The following is a 17,341-nucleotide window of genomic DNA, read 5'->3' as shown; positions in this document are numbered from 1 at the left end:
CTGTAATTCCCAATTACATCCCAGTGAGTAATGAGTCTTAGCTGATTAAACATCTTTATCCCTCTCACACACTGATTATGTAAGCCAGAGAGCGATATGCAGGGATGAGAAAACAATCACTACTAACATGAACATGCACACACACACGGACATGCACAGACACGCAAACACACACCACACAGATGGGATCGTTCCCACAAGTCTTCCAAGTCTAAACCCTATGCTAGATGAAGGATGGTGTGGGGGGGGGGGCTGGCAGTATAGTTTCACAAAGTCCTCAGAGGAGTCGTTCAATGCCGGCGGTATTTCATTAATGAATTAACGACATAGTCCTTTGTAAATTAAATACTGTTTTCAGTGAGATCTAATGACTTTAAACGTTGACAGCAAAAACAATTGCTTAGTTTTATTAAGCAATCCTATTTTTTTGACCTTTTTTCTTCTTTTCCTGAGGGCAAATCGGTTGCAATATTGTTTGTTGGCGCCAAGAAAGCCGGCACTGTCAATTTAGATTTGGCTGTGATTAAATAGCCTACCAAGTGAAATTCAATGTGACATTGCCCCTGCTGTTAAGAAGCCTAAAGATTATTTTTATTTGATGGAGAGAGGAAGAGAGAGAAGAAGATCATGTTGGAGAGGGAGAAAATTGCCCTCACAAAAATATTCCATAAACCAAGGCTCTTGATCATGAAGTCAGCGCTTTGCCCAATTATTAAAACCTCACTAATAAAAATGAGTTGTTCACTTGACTGGTGTTACCAGTTCTATGGACCAGTTAGGACATCTACTTGTCAACCTTTATAAAATATCCTAACCCCTGCTGTCTTTTTCTTATCCTTACTGTTTTACCCGCTACTGCCTCGTCTTCAATCTCACAGTATCTTGCGTTCTCTTTTTTTTCTCCTGTGTTCACCGAGGAGAGTTAGCAGCTCTGTTGTGGTTCTCTAGCTTGCATAGGGGGCCTGATGTTCCACCAGCCCTCTGCTTACACCAGTGGAGGAGATTCACATCAAACAGCAGAAAGGCAGAGCCACAGGCTGTGAGAGGATGGAAGGGGACGTGGAGGAACTGCATGATGCAACCTCCCCTCAACACCGGCACCGGCCTGTTTCCCATCTATCCCACCTCCTCTGCTTTACTACAGCCATATTCAGCAGACACGGATAGAGACGTATTCAAAGGCAACCCCGTTATTATGACATCAAAGGAGACCATTGCCCTTTGAGACATGTTTGTAGATGGAATGGCTAGTACAATTTCCCTACAGCTGTTGACATGGTGATGTTGAGGTTGAGGATGAGGTTGAAACACATGTGTTTGATTTCTTAACACAGAGAGAGGGAGAAAAAATACAAAGCCATTGAAATAAATTGGTTGAATATCTTTTTCCTGTTAAGGCCAGATTGTGCAGAAGTCATGATGGGGCAGTGTTCAGGGGACAGGGTGGTAACCAGCGGCGACAGAGGATCAGACAAAAGTCTGTATCATGGTTGACATGCATGCTTTGAGAGTAATGAATGTAAATGTTCAGAGTCAGACACAGACAAACAGTCACACAGGGAGCCGAATCCTCAATGACCCTTTTAATAAACTCTGCAGGACAAGAGGTACCACGCACGGCTTAACTAGAGGCCAGGAGAGACAGGTGGAATGGTTAAGTAGATGTCAGGCACGGGTCCACCTTGCCTTGTTCAGAAAATAGGGAATAAAGGTGATATATATATGTGTGTGTGTGTGTGTGAGTGAGTGAGTGAGTGAGTGAGTGAGTGAGTGAGTGAGTGAGTGAGTGAGTGAGTGAGTGAGTGAGTGAGTGAGTGAGTGCTTGGAGCCCTTAAGATTTCCAGAGCCAGCACTGTTAAACTAGGAACATCAGCAGAAAGAGACGGGGCTTTCACACGAGGATGCTTGTGAGGGTTATCCTATTTATTCGCCATGTGTTATCCTCGTGGTGCTTTCATTTGATACACAACCAATATCACAGACTGCATACGGGAGTTGAATGGCAGGTTTTCTGTGGACTCTGACGAGACAGTTTCCCAGCTCGTTTTTTTGTATTGAGCCTGCTGTATATAAGTCCCCTCCTGCCGTCCATGGGATGCATAAACCCATCCTCCGTCAACAGTAATGAGACTCCAAGGGGAGGACACACACAGAGTCATTCAAATCCCCTCTGCAAGAAAAAGTCAGCACACTCATGCAAGCCATTAGCAAACAAAAAAAAAACATGCACTATTTGTCAAATGATCCATCTGAAGCCCGTAATTGCCTCGACCGGATTTACATACTGAAGGATAATAAGTACAAAATGGATTCTAATGTGACAATGAGGGACCTGACATGGGGCTGAATAGCGATGAGTATTAGCGTTCTCAGGGAGAGTATTTGCATTCAGCTCAAGGCGTGTTGATACATGTACAGCAATCAGTGCTATGAGGGAGACCAGCGCCCTTTTGTAGAAAAGCTGCCCTCTCGTCCCTATTATGGCAATTATACGGCCAGTTTATTCCTCACTTGTGACAACAATTGGCATTGCTTTTTGGCAGTACTGCTGGGCAGTAGAGTTGAACGGAGAGAGCCATGTCAGCTCAGAAGGTTGTGGTGGTTTTATGACCCTTAAGTAAGAAAGTGGTAGGAGACCTAACCAATACCCACTGTAGGGCTGCCTGACACTTGAGAACAGCAGATTGGCTTGTACTCATCACAGCCTGGGGAGAAAAGGGAGATATAACAGTAGGAAGAGATTTTCATGCAGAGTAACAATATGTAACAATCAGAGACGGGAAGAAATGCCCTGTTGGAGTGCTATCTACGACCGTGTCTATTTTTTTATGTTGCTTAGAACAAAAAAAAACGCCCTCTCACCGTCAACTGAGTTTATTTTCAGCAAACTTAACGTGTAAATATTTCTGTGAACATAAGATTCAACAACTGAGACAAAAACTGAACAAGTTCCAAAGACATGTGGCTAACAGAAATGGAATAATGTGTCCCTGAACAAAGGGGGAGCGTCAAAATGAAAAGTAACAGTCAGTATCTGGTGTGGCCACCAGCTGCATTAAGCACTGCAGTGCATCTCCTCCTCATGGACTACAACAGATTTCCCAGTTCTTGCTGTGAGATGTTTCCCCACTCTTCTACCAAGGCACCTGCAAGTTCCCAGACATTTCTGGGGGGAATGGCCCTAGCCCTCACCCCCCCCGATCCGACAGGTCCCAAGTGTGCTCAATGGGATTGAGATCTGGGCTCTTCGCTGGCCATGGCAGAACACTGACATTCCTGTCTTGCAGGAAATCACGCACAGAACGAGAAGTATGGCAAGTGGCATTGTCATGCTGGAGGGTCATGTCAGGATGAGCCTATAGGAAGGGTACCACATGCGGGAGGAGGATGTCTTCCCTGTAACGCACAGCGTTGAGATTGCCTGCAATTACAACAAGCTCAGTCCGGTGATACTGTGGCATATCGCCCCAGACCATGACGGACCCTCCACCTCCAAATCGATCTCGCTCCAGAGTACAGGCCTCGGTGTAACGCTCATTCCTTCGACAATAAACGTGAATCTGACCATCACCCCTGGTGAGACAACACCGCGACTCGTCAGTGAAGAACACTTTTTGCCAGTCCTGTCTGGTCCAGTGACGGTGGGTTTGTGCCCATAGGCGACGTTGTTGCCGGTGATGTCTGGTGAGGACCTGCCTTTACAACAGGCCTACAAGCTCTCAGTCCAGCCTCTCTCAGCCTATTGCGGACAGTCTGAGCACCGATGGAGTGATTGTGCTTTCCTCGTGTAACTCGGGCAGTTGTTGTTGCCATCGTGTACCTGTCCTGCATGTGTGATGTTTGGATGTACCGGTCCGGTGGTCTTGTTACACGTGGTCTGCCACTGCGAGGATGATCAGCTGTCCGCCCTGTCTCCCTGTAGCGCTGTCATAGGAGTCTCACAGTACGGACATTGCAATGTATTGCCCTGGCCACATCTGCAGTCCTTATCCCTCCTTGCAGCATGCCTTAGGCATGTTCACGCAGATGAGCAGGGACCCTGGGCATTTTTGTTTTGGTGTTTTTCAGAGTCAGTAGAAAGGCCTCTTTAGTGTCCTAGGTTTTCATAACTGTGACCTTAATTGCATACTGTCTGTAAGCTGTTAGTGTCTTAACGACCGCTCCACAGGTGCATGTTCATTAATTGTTTATGGTTCATTGAACAAGCATTGGAAATAGTGTTTAAACCCTTTACAGTGAAGATCTGTGAAGTTATTTGGATTTTTATGAATTATCTTTGAAGACAGGGTCCTGAAAAGGGGACATTTATTTTTTTGCTGAGTTTACATCAGTATCTATACATATTTGGTTATTTTTTTTGTCCTTGTTTTTTTTGTGGTATATCTGTGTCTGTTTTCTCTGTCGATGGACTTCAACAAACCCATTTCTTGCATCTACACCGTGGAGCCATGGTGCATCTCTAAGTTGATGTATGAGCCGATTTTCTGCAACATTCCTCTCCTGCGTACAGCGTGAGAAACATGCAGCAGTGCATGGGAATCATTACTCTTGATATCCACTGATGTGTCTTGACCTGCTTTCGTAAATGGGTAACACACACACCGTCTTTGTGTTCTCTACAAATTTGCTCACGTCTACTCTTTTCGACCAAAAAATAGAAAAGCCTCTGGTGGAAGCTATTGTATCAGTGATTCCATCTGTGTTTGGTTGTTGCGGAGATACCAGGTTTAATTCATTTTTCATACTGTTGCTAGCCATAAAGACTAGTAGCCTATACAGAACTAAGATTTGGATTGGGGATTATAACTTTGTCCACTATTTTACTCAAACAACAAATTTTAAAAAATCAAGGTTTATTGTTATTCCATGTAAAATTCGCACAAAGCTAATGAAACCTGAAATATAAAAGCCTATAGAGACCATCAACATTTTTGGGTAAAAGGGGTAGCTGGGGGGGATGTATGATGAAGTTCACTGCTTTTGTGTAGTTGAAGAAAACTTCAACTTCAAAACAGTCTCTTGATATTAGCTTTACGCCATCGGTGCAAGAAAAGAGATGATGCCTGCCCTATCAGTGGTATCAGAAATAGGTTGGCAAGGGGCACCGTAGCAAGAGCTGACAATTACCCGTCTTTAATCCAGTCCAATTGGCCAATTGGCCTGGGCCTGTTGAGGATGACAGATGGTATGAGATATTGCAGTCATTAAAGCAAGCAAACTGTGGCGGATGACCCACCAAGACTCCATCGATCTGCCTCCGCAGCAGGGTCTGGGTTTGACACACTCTGAACACCGATTCTGCCCCCCTGACTCCCAACAAAGTAGATAAGGGGCAACTAAAAGAGATGAAGCAAGTGAACGTATATGAATGAAAGCTTTTGGTGTTAGCAGCAATACTCTGTAGCCTTACGACTGTCTGGGGGGAGGGACATTATGGATCACAATTAACTGCTGCATCTAACCAGCTAAATATCTAACTTAGTTACACCATCATGGATTTCCGGTCTACTTCACGTTTTAAAAGAATTCATTAGCTCTCCCCGATCAGAGGTGGTCTATTCTTGAGAGTGATAATAATAGCCTGTTTCCGATAAAGGATTTCAAATAAAGCTTTCTACACAAAACTTTTCAAGGGCTCAATCCATCCATTTTGGCCTACGGATAATTGTCCGCCATCTGTGACAGGTCTAACACACTTCTCTCTCCTCAAACGGAGCTGTCTCCAACCACATTGGCTCTCCTTTTTTTACTGATCAGGTAAAGAAAGGCATGTGTGATGGCAAATGAATAAGCTTACATGAATAGCTTATACACATTTTCTTCTCAGTCAAATCTACCTCTCACGCATGTCAAAGCCATTGGCCCCATTTCATGCTAGCTGTTGTGCCATGCCAAATGTGAGGTTTAGCTGAAGCCAATCGCTCCACAGATGGCGGCTGGTAGATCAGTTGAGCACAAACTTTATTCGGTAAAACAAAGCTTTTGGTCCTAGTTTGTCCATTGATTGTGTTCTGAGCACATAGTGGTAATTTTATGCCAAGTGCTTGACTGGCAGGGAACGGAAACACATTTTGAGAACTTGCGCTAAGCTTTGTCAGTAAGCAAAATGTGAAACATAAGAAACTAAATAGTACTACGGGTATCTGTCTGCATGTTGTAGCTGCCCTGTAGCACAACAAACACATAAGAGCACACCCTCACTCCCAACAGAGCACCTCATGATTATCATTGTCATGCTGTCAGCATACAGTCACAGATGTCTCAATTCCAAAAATGTCAATGTTAGTATGTATTGATCGGAACTAGCCTGGTTATAGTCTGCTGACACTGGAGAACTATAGTGGAAATAGACGGAAAAACAGTCCTCCTACACGCCTCCTCAACTCCCTTTTATTTATTTCACAGGGACCTCAGCTAAAACCCCATATATCCATTGTGCTGATGGCCGGCTATTTTAAACGATCTTCACTCATACAGTTGCAATTAGCCGCTCCAAAGGATTTAATGTTCAACCCACTAGTTGCTCTAAAGAGGCACATTCCCAAATGATCAAACCTGTCTGAAACTGCCCTAAAGCTGTTTGGCTCCTTGGCCGAGATGATTACCAAATGAACATGTGTGTGAATGTAAACAAGCAATCACATATACGCGCACACACACACACACACACGGGGCTTGTTCGACATCGCAGCTGACATTGCAGGCGACTGAGGACTGACTGATCCATCAAACCTTGCATCGTAAATAACTACTCATTGTTATTTGTAAATCAGTCAGTCAGACACAATTTACCCACAATGCATCACAGATTTGAACACGGCTACACACATGCACAAGAGTGCATTCAGACTCACCACATACTTTTTGTCTGCCATCTTCAAGTCATGCAAGGACAAGAGACAAAAAAACAGGACAGCAGACACAAGTATTTGTTGGACACTATTCTGTTCTATATCATACTTTCCCCACAGAAATATAATTATTTCTATAGTTTTCCCCTTTCTTTTCCCTTTGCTTCATCTGAACAGCCTAGTTGTTTTTTTAAACTGCCTTCCCTCAGATGACTTTCTGTTCCCTTAAATACCCCTGGCCAGCCTCCATCATGTTCAGAACAGCTTTAGGTGCAACGGGTTGTGAGCAAAGATTTCAAAAATGTGGTCCTTCTGTAGCTCAGTTGGTAGAGCATGGCGCTTGTAACGCCAGGGTAGTGGGTTCGATTCCCGGGACCACCCATACGTAGAATGTATGCACACATGACTGTAAGTCGCTTTGGATAAAAGCGTCCGCTAAATGGCATATATTATTATATTATATTAAATCCATTTGAGGTCCCGTTTCCTTCTCTCACGTCGAGCTGCTGTGGTGACCGTATTACCACCACACTGGTGGTCATGGGTTGTGACCGCAGTAAAATTCCACGTGACCGTTGAGTCACAGTCATCTCCTCTTATGCACTCTGGACATGCTTTGGTAGTAAAAAAAAATCAAATCAAATCAAATTTTATTTGTCACATACACATCGTTAGCAGATGTTAATGCGAGTGTAGCGAAATGCTTGTGCTTCTAGTTCCGACAATGCAGTAATAACCAACAAGTAATCTAACTAACAATTCCAAAACTACTGTCTTATACACAGTGTAAGGGGATAAAGAATATGTACATAAGGATATATGAATGAGTGATGGTACAGAGCAGCATAGGCAAGATACAGTAGATGGTATCGAGTACAGTATATACATATGAGATGAGTATGTAAACAAAGTGGCATAGTTAAAGTGGCTAGTGATACATGTATTACATAAGGATGCAGTCGATGATATAGAGTACAGTATATACGTATGCATATGAGATGAATAATGTAGGGTAAGTAACATTATATAAGGTAGCATTGTTTAAAGTGGCTAGTGATATATTTACATAATTTCCCATCAATTCCCATTATTAAAGTGGCTGGAGTTGAGTCAGTGTCAGTGTCTTGGCAGCAGCCACTCAATGTTAGTGGTGGCTGTTTAACAGTCTGATGGCCTTGAGATAGAAGCTGTTTTTCAGTCTCTCGGTCCCAGCTTTGATGCACCTGTACTGACCTCGCCTTCTGGATGATAGCGGGGTGAACAGGCAGTGGCTCGGGTGGTTGATGTCCTTGATGATCTTTATGGCCTTCCTGTAACATCGGGTGGTGTAGGTGTCCTGGAGGGCAGGTAGTTTGCCCCGGTGATGCGTTGTGCAGACCTCACTACCCTCTGGAGAGCCTTACGGTTGAGGGCGGAGCAGTTGCCGTACCAGGCGGTGATACAGCCCGCCAGGATGCTCTCGATTGTGCATCTGTAGAAGTTTGTGAGTGCTTTTGGTGACAAGCCGAATTTCTTCAGCCTCCTGAGGTTGAAGAGGCGCTGCTACGCCTTCTTCACGATGCTGTCTGTGTGAGTGGACCAATTCAGTTTGTCTGTGATGTGTATGCCGAGGAACTTAAAACTTGCTACCCTCTCCACTACTGTTCCATCGATGTGGATAGGGGGTGTTCCCTCAAGTCCACAATCATCTCCTTAGTTTTGTTGATGTTGAGTGTGAGGTTATTTGCCTGACACCACACTCCGAGGGCCCTCACCTCCTCCCTGTAGGCCGTCTCGTCGTTGTTGGTAATCAAGCCTACCACTGTTGTGTCGTCCGCAAACTTGATGATTGAGTTGGAGGTGTGCGTGGCCACGCAGTCGTGGGTGAACAGGGAGTACAGGAGAGGGCTCAGAACGCACCCTTGTGGGGCCCCAGTGTTGAGGATCAGCGGGGTGGAGATGTTGTTGCCTACCCTCACCACCTGGGGGCGGCCCGTCAGGAAGTCCAGTACCCAGTTGCACAGGGCGGGGTCGAGACCCAGGGTCTCGAGCTTGATGACGAGCTTGGAGGGTACTATGGTGTTGAATGCCGAGCTGTAGTCGATGAACAGCATTCTCACATAGGTATTCCTCTTGTCCAGATGGGTTAGGGCAGTGTGCAGTGTGGTTGAGATTGCATCGTCTGTGGACCTATTTGGGCGGTAAGCAAATTGGAGTGGGTCTAGGGTGTCAGGTAGGGTGGAGGTGATATGGTCCTTGACTAGTCTCTCAAAGCACTTCATGATGACGGAAGTGAGTGCTACGGGCGGTAGTCGTTTAGCTCAGTTACCTTAGCTTTCTTGGGAACAGGAACAATGGTGGCCCTCTTGAAGCATGTGGGAACTGCAGACTGGTATAGGGATTGATTGAATATGTCCGTAAACACACCGGCCAGCTGGTCTGCGCATGCTCTGAGGGCGCGGCTGGGGATGCCGTCTGGGCCTGCAGCCTTGCGAGGGTTAACACGTTTAAATGTCTTACTCACCTCGGCTGCAGTGAAGGAGAGACAGCATGTTTCCGTTGCAGGCCGTGTCAGTGGCACTGTATTGTCCTCAAAGCGGGCAAAAAGTTATTTAGTCTGCCTGGGAGCAAGACATCCTGGTCCGTGACTGGGCTGGATTTCTTCCTGTAGTCCGTGATTGACTGTAGACCCTGCCACATGCCTCTTGTGTCTGAGCCGTTGAATTGAGATTCTACTTTGTCTCTGTACTGACGCTTAGCTTGTTTGATAGCCTTGCGGAGGGAATAGCTGCACTGTTTGTATTCGGTCATGTTACCAGACACCTTTCCCTGATTAAAAGCAGTGGTTCGCGCTTTCAATTTCACGCAAATGCTGCCATCAATCCACGGTTTCTGGTTAGGGAATGTTTTAATCGTTGCTATGGGAACGACATCTTCAACGCACGTTCTAATGAACTCGCACACCGAATCAGCGTATTTGTATTACAGTCTCTGATGTCCCTCTGGAATGCTACCCTTGCTCGGATTTCATCAACCTTGTTGTCAAGAGACTGGACATTGGCAAGAAGAATGCTAGGGAGTGGTGTACGGTGTGCCCGTCTCCGGAGTCTGACCAGAAGACCGCCTCGTTTCCCTCTTTTTCGGAGTCGTTTTTTTGGGGGGTCGCTGCATGGGATCCATTCCGTTGTCCTGTTTGTAAGGCAGAACACAGGATCCGCGTCACGAAAAACATATTCTTGGTCGTACTGATGGTGAGTTGACGCTGATCTTATATTCAGTAGTTCTTCTCGACTGTATGTAATGAAACCTAAGATGACCTGGGGTACCAATGTAAGAAATAACACGTAAAAAAAACAAAAAACTGCACAGTTTCCTAGGAACGCGAAGCAAGGCGGCCATCTCTGTCGGCCCTGGAAGATTAAGGACCCAACTCGCTAATGGCCTGGAAATTAGGGCTCGACTGTCCCTCTAACCACGCTGACATTGCAAATGCGATCACAAATCACATCAAAAACATATCAAAACAGTATGTATTTTTAAAGATCACATCAATGTCAGTTATCAATTTCCAGTCACGACTTGCAGACTTGTTTACGTGTTGCTGTGCGTTTTGTTGGCAACCTAAACTTTGCTACCTGACAACTATTCATTTTTTACTTTTTAATTACCGTTTATATTATTGTTTTTTTCCTCACTCAACTTTTTTTCATTCAACTTTTTCACTCCGGACGCTTTATCTGGACATGATTCATCAGGACCTCCAACAGCCGAAGCTAAGTAGTAACATTAAACATCATGATGCCTTCTAATTGCAGTCGCTGTACTCATAATATACAGGAGAACGATCGCCTTACGGCGAGGATAGCTGTGCTGCAAGCCCAGCTTCAGACGCAATCGTTAGGCAAGGGTAATTTCAGTGTAGGAAAGGATGAAACAGCATCTGTGCCACCAGTAAGTACAGATAGTAACGTTAGCATAAATCCCCTCGCGCGGTCCCCACAGCCGGACAACTTTCTCATGGTTTCTGGAGGCAAATGCTGTAGGAATGCTCAATCAGTGTCGCTCATTCAGCCAACAGAAACTTTCAACCGGTTTTCCCCATTAAGCAGCAAGTCGGAGTCTGATGCCGAGCCTTCCATTGTAGCTACTCCTCCCGTTACGGGGTCTGAGATGCCGAAGCTTCCCACCATTAGCTCTAACAAATTGAAAACCCTAGTCATTGCCGACTCCATTACCCGCAGCATTAGACTTAAAACGAATCATCCAGCGATCATACACTGTTTACCAGGGGGCAGGGCTACCAACGTTAAGGCTAATCTGAAGATGGTGCTGGCTAAAGCTAAAACTGGCGAGTGTAGAGCGTATAGAGATATTGTTATCCACGTCGTCACCAACAATGTTAGGATGAAACAGTCAGAGGTCACCAAGCGCAACATAGATTCAGCCTGTAAATCAGCTAGAAAGATGTGTCGGCATCGAGTAATTGTCTCTGGCCCCCTCCCAGTTAGGGGGAGTGATGAGCTCTACAGCAGAGTCTCACAACTCAATCGCTGGTTGAAAACTGTTTTCTGCCCCTCCCAAAAGATAGAATTTGTAGATAATTGGGACTCACCCACAAACAGGACCAAGCCTGACCTGCTGAGGAGTGATGGACTCCATCCTAGCTGGAGGGGTGCTCTCATCTTATCTACCAACATAGAAAGGGCTCTAACTCCTCTAGCTCCACAATGAAATAGGGTGCAGGCCAGGCAGCAGGCTGTTAGCCAGCCTACCAGCTTAGTGGAGTCTGCCACTAGCAGTCAGTGTAGTCAGCTCAGCTATCCCCATTGAGACTGTGTCTGTGCCTCGACCTGGGTTGGGCAAAACTAAAAATGGCGGTGTTCGCCTTAGCAATCTCACGAGGATAAAGACCTCCTCCATTCCTGTCATTATTGAAAGAGATTGTGATACCTCACATCTCAAAATAGGGCTACTTAATGTTAGATCCCTTACTTCAAAGGCAATTATAGTCAATGAACTAATCACTGATCATAATCTTGATGTGATTGGCCTGACTGAAACATGGCTTAAGCCTGATGAATTTACTGTGTTAAATGAGGCCTCACCTCCTGGTTACACTAGTGACCATATCCCCGTGCATTTACGATAGCAAATTTCAATTTACAAAAACAAAAAAGTATTTTTTGTCTTTTGAGCTTCTAGTCATGAAATCTATGCAGCCTACTCAATCACTTTTTATAGCTACTGTTTACAGGCCTTCTGGGCCATATACAGCGTTCCTCATTGAGTTCCCTGAATTCCTATCGGACCTTGTAGTCATAGCAGATAATATTCAAATTTTTGGTGACATTAATATTCACATGGAAAAGTCCACAGACCCACACCAAAAGGCTTTCGGAGCCATCATCGACTCAGTGGGTTTTGTCCAACATGTCTCTGGACCTACTCACTGTCACAGTCATACTCTGGACCTAGTTTTGTCCCATGGAATACATTTTGTGGATCTTGTTTTTCCTCATAATCCTGGACTATCGGACCACCATTTAATTACGTTTGCAATTGCAACAAATAATCTGCTCAGACCCCAAACAAGGAGCATCAAAAATTGTGCAAATATTCACAGACAACACAAAGATTCCTTGATGCCCTTCCAAACTCCCTCTGTCTACCCAAGGACGTCAGAGGACAAAAATCAGTTAACCACCTAACTGAGGAACTCAATTTAACCTTGCGCAATACCCTAGATGCAGTTGCACCCCTAAAAACTAAAACATTTCTCATAAGAAACTATCTCCCTGGTATACAGAAAATACCCAAGCTCTGAAGCAAGCTTCCAGAAAATTGGAACGGAAATGGCGCCACACCAAACTGGAAGTCTTCAGACTAGCTTGGAAAGACAGTACCGTGCAGTATCGAAGAGCCCTTACTGCTGCTCGATCATCCTATTTTTCCAACTTAATTGAGGAAAATAAGAACAATCCGAAATTTATTTTTGATACTGTCTCAAATCTAATTAAAAAGCAGCATTCCCCAAGTGAGGATGGCTTTCACTTCAGCAGTTATAAATTCATGAATTTCTTTGAGGAAAAGATCATGATTATTAGAAAGCAAATTACGGACTCCTCTTTAAATCTGCGTATTCCTTCAAAGCTCAGTTGTCCTGAGTCTGCACAACTCTGCCAGGACCTAGGATCAAGAGAGACACTCAAGTGTTTTAGTACTATATCTCTTGACACAATAATGAAAATAATCATGGCCTCTAAACCTTCTAGCTGCATACTGGACCCTATTACAACAAACTACTGAAAGAGCTGCTTCCTGTGCTTGGCCCTCCTATGTTGAACATAATAAATGGCTCTCTATCCACCGGATGTGTACCAAACTCACTAAAAGTGGCAGCAATAAAGCCTCTCTTGAAAAAGCCAAACCTTGACCCAGAAAATATAAAAAACTATCGGCCAAAATCGAATCTTCCATTCCTCTCAAAAATGTTAGAAAAGGCTGTTGCGCAGCAACTCACTGCCTTCCTGAAGACAAACAATGTATACGAAATGCTTCAGTCTGGTTTTAGATCCCATCATAGCACTGAGACTGCACTTGTGAAGGTGGTAAATTAGCTTTTAATGGCGTCAGACCGAGGCTTTGCATCTGTCCTCGTGCTCCTAGACCTTAGTGCTGATTTTGATACCATCCATCACCACATTCTTTTGGAGAGATTGGAAACCCAAATTGGTCTACACGGACAAGTTCTGGCCTGGTTTAGATCTTATCTGTCGGAAAGATATCAGTTTGTCTCTGTGAATGGTTTGTCCTCTGACAAATCAACTGTAAGTTCCTCAAGGTTCTGTTTTATGGATCACTATTGTTTTCACTATATATTTTACCTCTTGGGGATGTCATTCGAAAACATAATGTTAACTTTCACTGCTATGCGGATGACACACAGCTGTACATTTCAATGAAACATGGTGAAACCCCAAAATTGCCCTCGCTAGAAGCCTGTATTTCAGACATAAGGAAGTGGATGGCTGCAAACCTTCTACTTTTAAACTCGGACAAAACAGAGATGCTTGTTCTAGGTCCCGAGAAAACATTTTTTCTGTTGAATCTGACAAATAATCTTAATGGTTGTACAGTCGTCTCAAATAAAATTGTGAAGGACCTCGGCGTTACTCTGGACCCCTGATCTCTCTTTTGACAAACATATCAAGACTGTTTCCAAAAACAGCTTTTTTCCATCTACGTAACATTGCAAAAATCAGAAACGTTCTGTCCAAAAATTATGCAGAAAAATGAATCCATGCTTTTGTTACTTACTACTTTCAGGCTACCCGGATAAAGCACTAAATAAACTTCAGTTAGTGCTAAATACGGCTGCTAGAATCCTGACTAGAACCAAAAAAACTGGCTTCCTGTCAAGGCAAGGGCTGATTTGAAGGTTTTACTGCTAACCTACAAAGCATTACATGGGCTTGCTCCTACCTATCTCTCTGATTTGGTCCTGCCACACATACCTACACGTACGCTACGGTCACAAGACGCAGGTCTCCTAATTGTCCCTAGAATTTCTAAGCAAACAGCTGGAGGCAGGGCTTTCTCCTATAGAGCTCCATTTTATGGAATGGTCTGCCTACCCATGTGAGAGACGCAAACTCTGTCTCAACCTTTAAGTCTTTACTGAAGACTCATCTCTTCAGTGGGTCATATGATTGAGTGTAATCTGGCCCAGGAGTGTGAAGGTGAACGGAAAGGCTCTAGAGCAACGAACCGCTCTTGCTGTCTCTGCCTGACTGGTTCCACTCTTTCCACTGAGATTCTCTGCCTCTAACCCTATTACAAGGGCAGTCACTGGCTTACTGGTGCTCTTTCATGTCATCCCTAGGAGGGGTGCGTTACTTGAGTGGGTTGAGTCACTGATGTGATCTTGCTGTCTGGGTTGGCGCCCGCCCTTGGGTTGTGCCGTGGCGGAGATCTTTGTGGGCTCGGCCTTGTCTCAGGATGGTAAGTTGGAGGTTGAAGATATCCCTCTAGTGGTGTGGGGGCTGTGCTTTGGCAAAGTGGGTGGGGTTATATCCTTCCTGTTTGGCCCTGTCCGGGGGTGTCATCGGATGGGGCCACAGTGTCTCCTGACCCCTCCTGTCTCAGCCTCCAGTATTTATGCTGCAGTAGTTTATGTGTCGAGGAGCTAGGGTCAGTTTGTTATATCTGGAGTACTTCTCCTGTCTTATCCGGTGTCCTGTGTGAATTTAAGTAAGTAATTATCTTTCTTTCTCTCTCTCGGAGGACCTAAGCCATAGGACCATGCCTCAGGACTACCTGGCATGATGACTCCTTGCTGTCCCCAGTCCACCTTGCCGTGCTGCTGCTCAAGTTTAAACTGTTCTGCCTGTGATTATTATTATTTGACCATGCTGGTCATTTATGAACATTTTAACATCTTGGCCATGTTCTGTTATAATCTCCACCCGGCACAGCCAGAAGAGGACTGGCCACCCCACATAGCCTGGTTCCTCTCTAGGATTCTTCCTAGGTTTTGGCCTTTCTAGGGAGTTTTTCCTAGCCATCGTGCTTCTACACCTGCATTGCTTGCTGTTTGGGGTATTCAGGCTGGGTTTCTGTATAGCACTTTGAGATATCAGCTGATGTACAAAGGGCTATATAAATCAATTTGATTTGATTTCAACAACAGTATGACACAGTGGAAAGCATGGTAGTTGTGGATGTTGTTTCAAAGTCTAACACAACGAAATGAACTGCGCTTTTTAAGGTGATGATTCGTTCAAAACACCCATAAGCATATTAAAGCTAATTGCATTCACATAGGCATATATATATATGAGCCCAAGCACGAAAAAAAAACTGCATTAAAATGTTATAATACATAGCCTACCGCATATTAAGCATTGGCAGAAATATATATTTTTTAGACATAATTGGTCTGGCTTATACTCCAAAATGCAACCAATTCTAGTAATTGGCTTTGAACGTGGACTGTATTTTTTTATGCATACCGAATGGACTGTTACATTATGCTTTGCTCCAAACTTTCTTTGCATGAGTCCGAGGGGGAACGTAAAAGCCTAGGCTATACTGTTGGTTCATTGATTGTGCAGGGGCGGCTTATAGAGTTAGCCTACAATTATATTGAATTTGTTTTGATTTTAAACAGCCTGGTAATAGGGCTTTAAAAAACATTTTCATAAGTAATAGGCTGACATTACCTTTAGCTAGCTACAGAATATATCACACACACACACACACAGTGTATGACACATTTCCCTTCCTTACAATATATTCAGTGGAAATGGCAAATGTGAGGGACACCAGGAGAATCGCAGGCATGACAAAGTCATGGGGAGAGGTGGAACTACCCCGACACAACTAACTGCCAACTGGAAGTCATTCAAATATGAATTCTCATAGCAAATTGAAAAAAATGTATCATAAGACAAAGAAGTCTCAAACTTCTCATTTAAAGACTGGAAGAGTATTCATTAACTGCTATTGTCACATTGTTTTGATCAATAAGATCAGCTATTTTGCTATTCATTGGGCAAAAGTTCAGAATTGAGCTGCCTGTGTGAATGCAGCCATTTAGGCCTTTCAAACCATTTATAATACACTGTCAGAAAATGTATTTTTAACATAGAAGCTAAGAGGGAGTGGAGCTACTGACAGTGATTGTGTATTTGGACAAAAGTTTGAGATAAATAAAGTGAGGCTGAAAAGGCAGCCAAACGGCTATCTGCCCCTCATATGACAAAGCACTGGTCCCACAGTAGTTTGGGGACAAGACAGACCCTTCCCTCTCCCCCAGAATGGTCACTGCTCGTTCCTGTAGACACTCACTATTTATAAAGGACACCACTTCAAACAGCACTTTCCACTGTCCTCCATCACCCAGAGCTCTAGATTTGGTCCTCCTTGAATTCTACTCTTTTGAAGATAAAACATTTGTCACAAAAGCCCTGCAATTTCTTTCTCCACCCATTCTGTTTTGACATCTCTAGCATGTCACTGAAACGTTGGGTAAAATCTAGAATAATCCCCTGTATAGTTCTCAATACAAAACCGCACGTTCCCTGGGCAGTGAGCAGTCCTACTAATAATTGGTTACTAAAACTTTGACAGAATGAAAACCCACCTGGACCTTGTTCATTTCCAATATCCAGTGTACAGACCTATTCTTGACAGTTATTTTTGGCATTAATATCACTTTTAAAAAAGTTTGATTGTCACATACACTGGAGCAAATGAAGGTTAAGTGCCTTGAAGGGCACAGACAGATGGTTCCCCTTGTCGGCTCGGGTATTCGAACCAAGGAACTTTTGCCTAATGCAGAAATTACAGATAGGCTCAAGTCATTCACTAGCAACAAGTCCTGCCGGGAATAAACAGAGGGGGGAAGTAACTAACGCCTTGACCCCCCCCCCCTGAAATACAAGAAACGCTCGATTCCTAAGTTGTTTCTGGGTAAAATGTTTGTAAAAATATTAAATTCAACAAAAACC

This window comes from Oncorhynchus keta, chromosome 2 (genome assembly GCF_023373465.1).
Source record: "Oncorhynchus keta strain PuntledgeMale-10-30-2019 chromosome 2, Oket_V2, whole genome shotgun sequence".
In the NCBI taxonomy this organism is placed as follows: domain Eukaryota; kingdom Metazoa; phylum Chordata; class Actinopteri; order Salmoniformes; family Salmonidae; genus Oncorhynchus; species Oncorhynchus keta.
This window is presented reverse-complemented; position numbering follows the sequence as displayed.